The 15,728-nt window shown below is 42.3% G+C and overlaps 1 pseudogene; it reads left to right on the top strand.

Annotated features, from left to right (window-relative positions):
• The window catches only part of LOC139380649 (melanophilin-like), a 126,164-nt pseudogene that overhangs the window by 43,439 nt on the left and 66,997 nt on the right, over positions 1-15,728 (top strand).

Here is a 15,728-nt window from a genome sequence, read left to right as displayed (position 1 = left end):
AAATCATGCAAATATGAATTATAGGGAAAAGAGTTAAGTCACTATGGAGGATTGTGGGTAGGATGAGGAGGGAGCTGGTTGGCTGGATCCAGCAGTCTGTGTGATTGCATGATCACGTCTTGTCTCTGTGTCTGAAATGTCATGTCTTTGGTTGATCCAATCCTGCAGGGTTCAATGGGCCAGATACAGGGCAAAAGAGAACAGACACCGGTTTTGCTTTTTTGTTAAATTAGTAACACACATTTAGGCAAATGTACATGTACACATGTAAAGATATACACAGAAACACCCACACCTACAAATACATATACAAACAGATGCATACACAGTCTATACAGAGTCCACACGCAAGCACATACCAATGTGAACATATTGCATCACACACACATGCTGCATACGCCAGAACAGTGTGCATGTGCACAAACACACAATCCTTTCTGACAGTGGTCCATGAGGCCCCCAAAGCTCAGAGGGTGTCATCCCCACACCACTGTCTTCTGGTGTACAGAGAGACTATTACAAAAACTTATGTTGAGACTTTCCATTCTGTTGAGGAGCAAAACTACATAAGGTTTCTTAACAAATGCACAGTACAAGTCTCATTCTTCACATATGAGCATACATTGAAATAAGCAGCTATAGCAACAGTGTATCCTTACATTTTATGTTATGTCATCAAGATTATCTCTGATTGTGCATTTATTTACAAAGGGACCATCACTACTGATGACGTCAGGGGCCTTTCTTTTGAATTGTTTGATTTTACCTCAGATAGTTAGTCTTTCTCCCTCTGTCTCTCCCTCCCAGAGCCTCGTGAAGATGACACACACAGCATGCCCGAAAGCCACAGTAAGTAGAGCTCTGTGTCTCTGCACAATTATCAAGCACAATGGCTTTGTCCAGTGTCATTCCATAGACACTCTACCAAGAACGGCTTGTCTCACTGATCACTCACTCACTCCATCCACATACAGTAAAGAATGGGCTTTTCAGACTTTGGAATCTGATTTCTTGTGAAGCACAAACATATTTTACCGTAAAACCTATTAGGTAATGTTTAAAGTGGATGTATTTTTATCGTTTAGATAAGGGCAGTCTGACAGACATAGATATTAACCAGCTAGCCAGAGCACAATTTGGTTATGGCTTAGGAAATCTAATTAAGGTAAAATATTAAATACAACTTCATTTACATTTATTTGATTGAAAAAGACAGCGGCTCTAGGCAGAGCCGTGGGCATTGTAGCTTGGCCACTTACCAAGCGCCCTTTGGGTTGGCTGGCACATAGTTAGCCTGTCACATCCCGACACATTGGCAATGGTGGAAAAAGTACTCAATTGTCATACTTGAGTAAAAGTAAAGATACCTTAATAGAAAATCCCTCAATAAAAAGTGAAAGTCACCCAGTAAAATACTACTTGAGTTTTAGTCTAAAAGTATTTGGTTTTAAATGTACTTAAGTATGAAAAGTAAATTGAACTGCTAAAATGTACTTAATTATCAAAAGTAAAATTATTTTTTATTGACAGATAGCCAGGGGGACGCGCCAACACTAAGACTAAGCATTTGTGTTTAGTGAGTCCTCCAGATCAGACGCAGTAGGGATGACCAGGGATGTTATCTTGATTAATGTGTGAATTGGATCATTTTCCTGTCGAAATGTAGCAGTACTTTTGGGTGTCATGGAAAATGTAATGTAGTAAAAAGTAAAATATTTTCTTTAGGAATGAAGTGAAGTAAAAGTTAACATTGACAAGAATATACAGTTGAAGTCGGAAGTTTACATTACCTTAGCCAAATACATTTAAACTCAGTTTCACAAATCCTGACATTTAATCCAAGTAAACATTCCCTGTCTTAGGTGAGTTAGGATCACCACTTTATTTTAAGAATGTGAAATGTCAGAATAATAGTAGAGGGAATGATTTATTTCAGCTTCTATTTATTTCATCACATTCCCAGTGGGTCAGAAGTGTACATACACTCAATTAGTATTTGGTAGCGTTGCCTTTAAATGGTTTAACTTGGGTCAAAGGTTTTGTGTAGCCTTCGACAAGCTTCCCACAATAAGTTGGGTGAATTTTGGCCCATTCCTCCTGACAGAGCTGGTGTACCTGAGTCAGGTTTGTAGGCCTCCTTGCTCGCACACGCTTTTTCAGTTCTGCCCACAAATTTTCTATGGGATTGAGATGGCCACTCCAATAGCTTGACTTTGTTGTCCTTAAGCCATTTTGCTACAACTTTGGAAGTATGCTTGGAGTCATTGTCCATTTGGAAGACCTACTTGCAACCAAGCTTTAACTTCCTAACTGATGTCTTGAGATGTTGTTTCAATATATCCACATAATTTTACTTTCTCATGATGCCATCTATTTTGTGAAGTGCACCATCCCCTCCTGCAGTAAAGCACCCCCACAACATGATGCTGCCACCCCCGTGCTTCACGGTTGGGATGGTGTTCTTCGGCTTGCAAGCCTCCCACTTTTTCCTCCAAACATAACGATGGTCATTATGGCCAAACAGTTCTATTTTTGTTTCATCAGACCAGAGGACATTTCTCCAAAAAGTACAATCTTTGTCCCCATGTGCAGTTGAAAACCATAGTCTGTTTTTTTTATGGTGGCTTTGGAGCAGTGGCTTCTTTCTTACTGAGGTTATGTCGATATAGGACTCGTTTTACTGTGGATATAGATACTTTTGTACCTGTTTCCTCCAGCATCTTCACAAGGTCCTTTGCTGTTGTTCTGGGATTGATTTGCACTTTTCGCACCAAAGTACGTTCATCTCTAGGAGACAGAACGCGTCTCCTTTCTGAGCGGAATGACGGCTGCGTGGTCCCATGGTGTTTATACTTGCGTACTATTGTTTGTACAGATGACCGTGGTACCTTCAGGCATTTGGAAATTGCTCCCAAGTATGAAACAGACTTGTGGAGCTCAAATTTGTTTTTTTTAGGTCTTGGCTGATTTCTTTTGATTTTCCCATGATGTCAAGCAAAGGGGCATTGAGTTTGAAGGTAGGCCTTGAAATACATCCACAGGTACACCTCCAGTTGACTCAAATGATGTCAATTAGCCTATCAGAAGCTTCTAAAGCCATGACATCATTTTCTGGAATTTTCCAAGCTGTTTAAAAGGCAGTCAACTTAGTGTATGTTTACTTCTGACCCACTGGAATTGTGATACAATTAATTATAAGTGAAATAATCTGTCTGTAAACAATTGTTGGAAAAATGACTTGTGTCATGCGCAAAGTAGATGTCCTAACCGACTTGCCAAAACTATAGTTTGTAGTGTATGTAAACGTCTGACTTCAACTGTCAGTAGTAAAGTACAGATACCCCAAAGAAGTAGTAGTTTAAAATATTTTTACTGAAGTACTTTACACCACCGCACATTGGTATGCCAACAGAGGTATTCGAGTCCGGGACGTTTTAGGTCAATTAGAGTGTTGTGGAATTTATTAGAGGGTAACTTGGTGTATTTTTTATGTGTGTGCACGTGCATGCATAGCATGTGTGAGCATGTGCATGTGTGTTTTAAGCATCTACTGTGCCATTTGTTTGCTGCACGGCCATTACTTAATTTGCACGATCTTAACTTTTACTATCTTTCAATTTTTTGTTGTTTATTTTTTTGCAGAGCAGCTGCTCATCCTTAAATCTTCTCCCACTTAGCATCTATTTTTTTCCCTCGCTCTCTCTATTCCTCTCTCTCTCTCTCTTTTCCTCTCCCTGTCTCCTTGTGTCCTCTGATTCAATAAGCGCAGGATCCAGTAGAACAAAATGTTACTGAGCAAAGCAAGTCACTCATAAACACACTCATAAAAAGAGACTGAGAAACACATTGTGTGCTCGCACTTTACCTACTTGTGCTGCTTTCGTGCTGGCAGACAGAAGCACCATATGATTTGCTCTCTGACGTGTGTTTCTTAAAAGTTCACTTAGCTCCTGCATTTCCATTACCTTATCTATTTAGAGAGCTATAAAAAGAAACAAACACTATACAGCTACAATATAGAAAAGAAAAGCACCTTTGCGCTAATGCTAAATTAGTCTTTGCTAATATGATAATGTTTTTTGACGTACAGTAGCGCTGGACGATATGGCCAAAATGTCATATCCCTATATAGGTCATTTCATAATCTGATAACGATACGTATCAAATCAACTTCCGGCGCCGACAGAGATGGCCGCCTCGCTTCGCGTTCCTAGGAAACTATGTAGTAATTTAGTTTTTTTACGTGTTATGTCTTACATTGGTACCCCAGGTAATCTTAGGTTTCCTTACATAGAGTCGGGAGGAACTACTGGATATAAGAGCAACATCAACTCACCATCATTACAACCAGGAATATGACTTTCCCGAAGCGATCTTGTGTTCTGCCTTCCACCCAGGACAACGGATCGGAGCCCAGCCGGTGACCCAAAACAACAACGTCGTGAAAGGGGCAAACGAAGCGGTCTTCTGGTCAGGCTCCGGAGACGGGCATATCGCTCACCACTCCCTAGCATACTACTCGCCAATGTCCTGTCTCTTGACAACAAGGTTGATGAAATCCGAGCAAGGGTAGCATTCCAGAGAGACATCAGAGACTGTAACGTTTTTTGCATCACAGAAACATGGCTCACTCGAGAGACTCTATCGGAGTCGGTGCAGCCAACTGGTTTCTTCACGCTTCGCACCGACAGAAACAAGCATCTTTCTGGTAAGAAGAGGGGCGGGGGTGGGGGGGGTATGCCTTATGATTAACGAGACGTGGTGTGATCATAACAACATACAGGAAATCAAGTCCTTCTGTTCACCTGACTTAGAATTCCTCACAATCAAATGTCAACCGCATTATCTACCAAGGGAATTCTCTTCGATTATAATCACAGCCGTATATATTCCCTCCCAAGCATACACATCGATGGCCCTGAACGAACTTTATTTGACTCTATGTAAACTTGAAACCACATATCCTGAGGCTGCATTCATTGTAGCTTGGGATTTTAACAAGGCTAATCTGAAAACAAGACTACCTAAATTCTATCAGCATATCGATTGCGCAACCAGGGCTGGTAAAACCCTGGATCATTGTTATTCTAACTTCCGCGACGCATATAAGGCCCTCCCCCACCCTCCTTTCGGAAAAGCTGACCACGACTCCATTTTGTTGCTTCTAGCCTACAGACAGAGACTAAAACAAGAAGCTCCCGCGCTCAGGTCTGTTCAACGCTGGTCCGACCAATCTGATTCCACGCTTCAAGACTACTTCAATCACGTGGATTGGGATATGTTCCGCATTGCGTTCAACAACAACATTGACGAATACGCTGATTCGGTGAGCGAGTTCATTAGAAAGTGCATTGACGATGTTATACCCACAGCAACGATTAAAACATTCCCAAACCAGAAACCGTGGATTGATGGCAGCATTCGCGTGAAACTGAAATCGCGAACCACTGCTTTTAACTAGGGCAAGGTGACCGGAAACATGACCGAATACAAACAGTGTAGCTATTCCCTCCACAAGGCAATCAAACGAGCTAAGCGTCAGTATAGAGACAAAGTAGAGTCACAATTCAATGGCTCAGACTCAAGAGGTATGTGGCAGGGTCTAAAGTCAATCACGGATTACAAAAAGAAAACCAGCCCCGTCACGGACCAGGATGTCTTGCTCCCAGACTAAATAACTTTTTTGCTCGCTTTGAGGACAATACAGTGCCACTGACATGGACCACTACCAAAACCTGCGGACTCTCCTTCACTGCAGCCGACGTGAGTAAAACATTTAAACGTGTTAACCCTCGTAAGGCTGCAGGCCCAGACGGCATCCCCAGACGCATCCTCAGAGCATGCGCAGACCAGCTGGCTGGTGTGTTTACGGACATATTCAATCAATCCTTATCCCAGTCTGCTGTTCCCACATGCTTCAAGAGGGCCACCATTGTTCCTGTTCCCAAGAAAGTTAAAGGTAACTGAGCTAAATGACTACCACCCCGTAGCACTCACTTCCGACATCATGAAGTGCTTTGAGAGACTAGTCAAGGACCATATCACCTCCACCCTACCTGACACCCTAGACCCACTCCAATTTGCTTACCACCCAAATAGGTCCACAGACGATGCAATCTCAACCACACTGCACACTGCCCTAACCTATCTGGACAAGAGGAATACCTATGTGAGAATGCTGTTCATCGACTACAGCTCAGCATTTAACACCATAGTTCCCTCCAAACTCGTCATCCAGCTCGAGACCCTGGGTCTCGACTCCGCCCTGTGCAACTGGGTACTTGACTCACTGACGGGCTGCCCCCAGGTGGTGAGGGTAGGTAACAACATCTCCACCCCGCTGATCCTCAACACTGGGGCCCGACAAGGGTGCGTTCTGAGCCCTCTCCTGTACTCCCTGTTCACCCACGACTGCGTGGCCATGCACGCCACCAACTCAATCATCAAGTTTGCGGACGACACTACAGTCGTAGGCTTGATTACCAACAACGACGAGACGGACTACAAGGAGGAGGTGAGGGCCCTCGGAGTGTGGTGTCAGGAAAATAACCTCACACTCAACATCAACAAAACAAAGGAGATGATTGTGGACTTCAAGAAACAGCAGACGGAGCACCCCCATATCCACATCGACGGGACAGTAGTGGAGAGGGTTTTGAGTTCCTCGGCATACACATCACAGGCAAACTGAATTGTTCCACCCACACAGACATTTTCTGTAAATTCAATGAATAAATTGTTTATATAAAATGTGGTCACCTGTAAAGGCTTATTTCTTATTGCATTTTGAATTATACTCAACAAATAAAAGGTACTTAGTCATATTTGATTATTTCTCATTTTATTTAAAACCTTTGTGCACATTTTCAATTAAGCATGTAACAAAATATAAAATATGAATGTATAAAATCTAAAAAGGTAAATAGAAAACACTTCAACTACAGTTGCAAACAAAATAAATATGGGCCTAAAATATATATTTTTTGGGGGGGTACCAATATGCATTTGGTACCTTGGATCGAGTGTTAGCACCAACTCACGAAACCCCCGTTTCTCGACTGTATACATTGAGGCCATGTCTTTGCAGATGTAAGTTGTAACGGCAGCTGTTCTCTCCTTCCATCTTTGTGATTCTTTGCCATATGGTGTGCTGCGGGCAAAAGCCTCTTGCAATGTCTCAGTCTGGGGTTTGTTTCACATGATTCTTGCGTAGTCAATGTCTCGCAAAGAAGGGCTCCTATTGGTAAAAAAAAGCAGACATTGAATATCCCTTTGAGCATGGTGAAGTTATTAATTACACTTTGGATGGTATATCAATACACCCAGTCCCTACAAAGATATAGGCATCCTTCCTAACAGCTGCTGGAGAGGAATGAACCCCCCCCCAAAAAAAATCAATATTTAATCCATTTTGAATTGAGGATCTATCAACAAAATGTGGAATACGTCAAGGGTATGAATACTTTCTGAAGGCACTGTACGTTAGGGCTGGGCAATATGACGATATATATCATGTGATGATAGAGCATAATCTAAAACTATAGACATTTTTCTATCGTTTATTTTGTTATGTTGCAAATCACACTACGGCAATATTTTTCGTCAATTGGACGACGCTTTGCTTTCTTCCACACCTCCCGTGTAGAAGGAAATTTGCAACACAAACAAACATTGACGAGAGTGAGCGTGACACAGAGCACGGAGACACAGAGCTCGTACCTAAAAGAGGGGCTACTTCGGTCGCTTGGACGTGGTTTAGGCATAAAAAGTCTGACACCGACCAGAAACCGTCCTCTGCAAAATATGCCGCAGGCCGGTCCCGACAACAGGCTCAAACATTACTAACCTCTTTTACCACAAAAACCTCCCTGGTCTTTGTGGTTGAATCTGTGTTTGAAATTACCTGCTCAGTTGAGGGAGCTTACAGATAATTGTATGTGTGGGGTATAGAGATGGGGTAGTCATTTAAAAATCATGTTAAAACACTATTAATGCACACGGAGTGAGTCCATGCCACTTATTATGTGACTTGTTAAGCGCATTTTTATTCTTGAACTTATTCATGCTTGCAATAACAAAGGGATTGAATACTTATTTGCTCAAAAAACATAATTCCACATTATGGGGTATTGTGTGTAGGCTAGTGACACCAAATCTAAATGTAATCAACGTTAAATTCAGGCTGTAACACAACAAATTGTGGAAAAGTGAATACTTTCTGAAGGCACTTTATTATGTAATGTGTGTATGCATGTACCTAATGTATTTAAACGTGCACTGTTTTGCCCAGCACAGTTGCTTTTTGAGAGATAATTTAAGTCTTATGGAATTGAATAAAATAAAAAAAAATGTAACTCACACGAGACACTTCTTCCTCCTCATCAGATCTCTATGATGAGAACAACATGGACACCGTGGCAGATGGACGACACTACAGAATGGTATTGCCCACTCTCAATTCCTGACTTCTTGAATTACAGTCTTACCTTTTTCACACTACCGAGCCAAGCCAAAGTATACTGGGATGGCCTGGGTTCACATACACCAAAGTTGCTGGAACTGTTCGCGAAAGGACAATGTAAGAGAAAATATCAGAGCCAGCACAGTATGGTTCGGGTTGGCCCTATAGTGTTAATCAGTCAACTGTGTCCTTGACTGTTTATGTTGGTGGGTAGAAGACATCCCTCTATGGCAGTGTTTCTTAGCTTGGGTCCTCGGGTGTGCCCGAGTGTTGCACATTTTTATTCCAGCCCTGCGATTCAACTAACAAAGGGTCTTGAGGAATAGTGGAATAGTTGAGTCGGTTGTGCTTGTGCTTGGCTAGAACACACATGTGCAACCTTACCCTATGAACAATTATGGGAAACGTTTGTGTTATACTGTACGTTCCATATCCATAAAACAAACACAAAATGTAAAATGAACAGTGACTCATTAGTGTGCATACAGCAGTATATCATTTTAAATGTGGCTGGGTCTTCTCAATGGTAATCCATGCTGAAGCATTGAGACCTTGACACATAGTAACATGTATACACAAATGAAAACCTAGTTTCTCTACAGTACCTGCTTTATGTCTTATACGTTTTATATGTTTATTTTAACCCTCATAGTACAGACATTTTTCCCCAGCCAAAAACTCCTAATTCAGCCTATAGTAATTTGGTAAATAGGACCTTTATTTGAATCTAAGTTTATCTGGGTACATAATTACCAGCTACCCTCTAAATGTACACATAGGGATCAGACCTGTATTGGTGTGTATTCTCAGAAAAATAGTTTTTCTACGGTAAACGTTATATAAATACCAGAATTCCCAAAATATCTTCCAATATTCTATATTTGCAACTTGAAATTGAAATTGTTGATGTGATATTTGGGTTGCTATAACATTTAGTTTGAGCATGCTTTTTGAATCATCCTGCCATAGGCTCAACCACTCCCATTGTTTCAATGACAGCGATGCTAATGCTGGGGTAAGTGAATAAAGAAAACAAAGGCATATTCTTTGTAATTTCCTCTCAGGATCAATGGACTTTTGTCAATAAAATTAAGTATATTACAAATGTTGGTGTACCGCCCCAAAATATGGCACAATTCTAAAGTCTAAATGATAATCGTGCAACGACCCTGGGTTTATAAGCGCGGAAATCGACTCTGCCGCTCGAGCATGCTTTTGCGGCACAGTCGATAGCGCGCCAGACCTCGGGCTAGAAGGTTGAGGGTTCGAGACCTGCTCCCTGCTGTTTCATTACAAATCAATCAAATTATCTTTTTAGTGCCTATGTTGATTTGTAATATGGACAAAAAGACGAGTCAGGCTTTATTTGGATAGTCCATCTGTAGATGCTGTACAGATGGTCATACTATCTGTTGATAAGCAACTGCTTCCTAAGGTTATGGTTAGGTTAAGGCTTAAGGTTAGGTTAGGGTTAGTAGATAGTTAGTTGAAATGTTACTGATAGTCTGTAGATCTCTACAGGTGGCATGTCCAAATAAAGTGTTACCAAAAGCTGTACATTATTTAAGGGGAAATATATATTTTCATTTGACAGAATATACAAATGACCTGTAATTTAGCCAAAATAAGTATATTTTGGTTATTCTTTATTTCTGATAAAATGATTTCTAATTATGTTTTTATAAGAATGAAGTTGATATTTGGCTATGATTGTTACTTTTTCAAATAGTTTCTTCTTGGGGTCAAAATGACCCCAGTTGGTAATCCATGTATGTATAATATGTTGGTAGTATGAGGGTTAAGTTGCTTGTACAGGTCTTCTTGAGTGTTTGAGACACCTTAGTTCATGTTTATGGTTGAGACATCCCTGTGTGCAAGTAAAGGCGAATTCAGACTTCAAAAAGTGGACATGTTTGTACAGCCGCCTTAGCCCATAGTTTAGGAAAGGATGAAATGTTATATCAACAATAAGTCATTTAATTGGTCCTACTTGAAAGATATGTGGTCCTGTATGGCTCAGTTGGTAAATCATGTCACTTGCACTGCTAGGATTGTGTGTTCGATTCCCAGGACAACCCATATGTATACACGCATGACTGTAAGTTGCTTAGGACAAAACAATCTGCTAAATGGTATAAATATTATATATATTATGTAGCATCTTCTGTATCATTGGCCTAAGCTAGGTGATCTAAACCATCTAAACTCATCTTTATTTATATTTTAAAAAATATATTTAAAAAATCCTAATTTATATTATTATTTTTATTTTTCGTGGTATCCAAATGGTAGTTACAGTCTTGTGTCATCGCTGCAACTCCCGTACGGACTCGGGAGAGGTGAAGGTCGAGAGCTGTGCGTCCTCCGAAACACAACCCAACCATTGCATCTTGACACAATGCCCACTTAACCCAGAAGCCAGCCGCAACAATGTGTCAGAGGAAACACCGTGCCATGTCAGCGTGCACTGCGCCCGGCCCACCACAGGAGTCACTAGTGCGCGATGGGACAAGAACATCGTTGCCGGACTAACCCGGACGACGCTGGGTCAATTGTGGGTCTCCTGGTCACGGCCGGCTGCGACAGAGCCTGGACTCAAACCCAGAATCTCTAGTGGCACAACTAGCACCTCGATGCACTGCATTAGACCACTGTGCCACTCGGGAGGACCCTTCATGTTGTTTAACAGTTGAGATGATTTATATATCTGGTCATTTTTGCTGACCCTTAACCCTGATGAGCAGCTGGTCAGGGTTAAGGCATTGCAGAGTCAGCGCTGGCCCGGTGCATTATTGGTGAATAAATACCAGGCTGTCATAGATCATGACAAACATTAAAGAGTGCCAGGTTGTATCCCAAAAACCCTTCTTTTAACCAAAGCCCTTTGGGCCCCGGTTAATAGTAGTGCACTACATAGGTAATAGGTTGCCTTTTGGGATGCAAGCCCCAGAAACGTCAAGTGTATGAGAAAGTGTGAGAGAGACCTTGAAGTGTCTCCTGCTGGTTTTTGTTATGATTGTCTGACAGTCTAGATTGGTTGTTGAGTTCCAAATCACAATAACTAACCAAAACGAAGCACTTTCTCTCATTGTTGTCTGCTGATACAATAATCCTTGGCTTGTATTTACAGTGTTGAGTAGGAGTGCTTATCTAGGATTAGTTTTGTCTTTTAGATCATAATGAATAAGATCACATGGACAGCGGGGGGGCGCGAGCCCATATCCACAAAGCATCTTAGTGTAGGATTGCTGATCTAAGATCAGTTTTTCCTTTTAAACCATAATTAATTATTAAAGCAGGGGACCTGATCTTAGATCAGCACTACTACTCTGAGATGCTTTGTGAATATGGGCCATTGTGTCAAAGTTTAGAAATGTAATACCACATATCATATCAAATCAAATGTTATTAGTCACATGCACCGAATACAACAGGTGTAGTAGACCTTACAGTGAAATGCTTACTTACAAGCCCCTAACCGACAGTGCAGTTTCAAAAAATATGGATAAGAAAAAGAGATAAAAGTAAGAAGTAATTAAGAGGAGCAGTAAAAAAATAACAATATATACTGGGGGTGCCGGTAGAAAGTCAATGTGAGGTGGCACTGGTTAGTTGAGGTAGTATGTACATGTAGGTAGAGTTAATTCAAGTGACTATGCATTTTTCCTGTAGTCCACAATCATCTCCTTTGTCTTGATCACGTTTAGGGAGAGGTTGTTGTCCTGGCACCACATGGCCAGGTCTCTGACCTCCCTATAGGCTGTCTCATTGTTGTCGATGATCAGGCCTACCACTGTTGTGTCATCGGCAAATTAAATTTTTATTAAAAAAAAATGTCACCTTTATTTAACCAGGTAGGCCAATTGAGAACAAGTTCTCATTTACAAATGCAACCTGGCCAAGATAAAGCAAAGCAGTGCGCCACAAACAACAACACAGAGTTACACATGAAATAAACAAACGTACAGTCAATAACACAATAGAAAAGTCAATAAATAGGCGTAGTGGCGAAGTAATTACAATTTAGCAATTAAACACTGGAGTGATAGATGTGCAGAAGATGAATGTGCAGGTAGAGATACTTGGATGCAAAGCAGCAAAAATAAATAAATAACAATATTGGGATGTACAGGTAGGCTATGTACAGGTGCAATGATTTGTAAGCTGCTCTGACAGTTGATGCTTAAAGTTAGTGAGGGAAATATGAGTCTCCAGCTTCAGTGACTTTTGCTATTCGTTCCAGTCATTGGCAGCAGAGAACTGGAAGGAAAGGTGGCCAAAGGAGGAATTGGCTTTGGGGGTGACCAGTGAAATATACCTGCTGGAGCATGTGCTACGGGGGGGGGGCTGCTATGGTGACCAGTGAGCTGAGATAAGGCGGGGCTTTACCTAGCAAAGACTTATAGATGAGCTAGAGCCAGTGGGTTTGGAGATGAATATGAAGCGAGGGCCAGCCAACGAGAGCATAGTCCAGCCAACGAGAGCATACAGGTTGCAGTGGTGGGTAGTATATGGGGCTTTGGTGACAAAAGAGATGGCACTGTGATAGACTGCAACCAATTTTCTGAGTAGAGTGTTGGAAGGTATTTTGTAAATGATATCGCCGAAGTCGAGGTTCAGTAGGATAATCAGTTTTACGAGGGTATGTTTGGCAGCATGAGTGAAGGATGCTTTGTTGCGAAAAAGAAAGACATTTCTAGATTTTCATTTTGAATTGGAGATGCTTAATATGAGTCTGGAAGGAGAGTTTACAGTCTAAACAGACACCTAGGTATTTGTAGTTGTCAACATATTCTAAGTCTCAGAACCGTCCAGAGTATTGATGCTTGACGGGCGGGCAGGTGCAGGCAGCGATCAGTTGAAGAGCATGCATTTAGTTTTACTTGCATTTAAGAGCAGTTGGAGGCCACGAAAGGAGAGTTGTATGGCATTGAAGCTCGTCTGGAGGTTAGTTAACACCAAAGAAGGGCCAGAAGTATACAGAATGGTGTCGTCTGAGTAGAGGTGGATCAGAGAATCACCAGCAACAAGAGCGACATCATTGATGTATACAGAGAAAAGAGTCGGCCCGAGAATTGAACCCTGTGGCACCCCATAGAGACTGCCAGAGGTCCAGACAACAGGCCCTCCGATTTGACACACTGAACTGAGAAGGTGAACCAGGCGAGGCAGTCTTTTGAGAAACCAAGGCTGTTGAGTCTGCCGATAAGAATGTGGTGATTGACAGTCGAAAGCCTTGGCAAGGTCAATGAATATGGCTACACAGTATTGTCTTTTATCGATGACGGTTATGATATCGTTTAGGATCTTGAGCGTGGCTGAGGTGCACCCATGACCAGCTCGGAAACCAGATGGCATAGCGGAGAAGGTACGGCGGGAATCTAAATGGTCGGTGATCTGTTTAACTTGGCTTTCGAAGATGTTAGAAAGGCAGGGTAGGATAGATATAGGTCTGTAACAGTTTGGGTCTAGAGTGTCTCCCCCTTTGAAGAGGGGGATGACCGCAGCAGCTTTCCAATCTTTGGGGATTTCAGACGATACAAAAGAGAGTTTGAACAGGCTAGTAATAGGGGTTGCGACAATTGCGGCAGATAATTTTTTTGAAAGAATGGGTCCAGTTTGTCTAGCCCAGCTGATTTGTAGGGGTCCAGATTTTGCAGCTCTTTCAGAACGTCAGCTATCTGGATTTGGGTGAAGGATAAATGGGAGAGGTTTGGGCAAGTTGCTGTGGGGGGTGCAGAGCTGTTGACCGGGGTAGGGGTAGCCAGGTGTAAAGCATGGCCAGTCATAGAAAAATGCTTGTTGAAATTCTCAATTATCGTGACAGTGTTTCCTAGCCTCAGTGCAGCTGGGAGGAGGTTATTTTATTCTCCATGGACTTTAGTGTCCCTGAACTTTGAGCTACAGGATGCAAATTTCTGTTTGATCAGGTCAGGATGATATCTATGAGGGTGCCCGTGTTTACGGATTTGGGGTTGTACCTGGGTGGTTCATTGGTCATTTGTGTGAGATTGAGGGCATCTAGCTTAGATTGTAGGATGGACAGGGTGTTAAGCATGTCCCAGTTTAGGTCACCTAACAGTACGAGTTCTGAAGATAAATGGGGGGCAATCAATTCACATATGGTGTCCAGGGCACAGCTGGGGGCTGAAGGTGGTCTATAGCAAGCGGGAAAGGTGGATTTTTAAAAGTATAAGCTTGAATTGTTTGAGCACAGATGTGGATAGTAAGACAGAACTCTGCTGGCTATCTCTGCAGTAGATTGCAACTCCGCCCCCTTTGGCAGTTCTATCTTGTTGGAAAATGTTATAGTTAGGGATGGAAATTTCAGGATTTTTGTGGCCTTCCTGAACCAGGATTCAGACACGGCTATGACATCCGGGTTGGCAGAGTGTGCTAAAGCAGTGAGAATAAAACAAACTTAGGGAGGAGGCTTCTAATGTTAACATGCATGAAACCAAGGCTTTTACGATTACAGAAGTCAACAAATGAGAGTGCCTCGGGAATGGAGTTAGGCGTTGCAGGGCCTGGATTAACCTCTACATCACCAAAGGAACAGAGGAGGAGTAGGATAAGGGTACGGTTGAATGCTATAAGAACTGGTCGTCTAGTGCGTTCGGAAACAAAGAGTTAAGGGAGCAGGTTTCTGGGCGTGGAGGAATAGATTCAAGGCATAATATACAAATAAGGGTATGGTAGGATGTGAATATAGTGGAGGTAAACCAAGGCATTGAGTGACGATGAGAGAGGTTTGTCTCTAAAGACATCATTTAGACCAGGTGAGATCCCCACATGTGTGGGAGGTGGAACAAAAGGTCTACCTGAGGCATATTGAGCAGGGCTGGAGCCTGTATAGTGAAATACAAGGCATATTGACATTAGGGAGAGGCATGCACAACCGAGTGATCATAGGGTGTAGTGAGTAGCTAGGCGAGCAGAAGGAGCCTTAGGGGACGTCGTGACGGAAGAGTCTGGACGGTTACGGACGGTTACGTCGGCAGAACAGCAGGGCTTCGTGTAGGCAGTAAAAGGGTCCAGCCCAATTGGCAAAATATGTATTGTAGCCCAAGAAATTGACTGATGGACCTCTTTAGCTAGCCAGGAACTGGGCCTAGCACGAGGCTAGCTCCAGGCTAACTGGTGCTTGCTTCGGGACAGAGATGTTAGCCAGGAGTAGCCACTTGGATAGCAGCAAGCTAGCTGCAATGATCCAGGTGAAAAGGTTCAGGGCTTGCGGTTGGAATCCAGAGATGTGGTAGATGTTTTT

The sequence above is a fragment of the Oncorhynchus clarkii genome, chromosome 22, assembly GCF_045791955.1.
Source record: "Oncorhynchus clarkii lewisi isolate Uvic-CL-2024 chromosome 22, UVic_Ocla_1.0, whole genome shotgun sequence".
NCBI classification, from domain to species: Eukaryota; Metazoa; Chordata; class Actinopteri; order Salmoniformes; family Salmonidae; genus Oncorhynchus; species Oncorhynchus clarkii.
The sequence above is the reverse complement of the archived record's forward strand: the minus strand, read 5'-3'. Positions and strand labels throughout refer to the sequence as shown.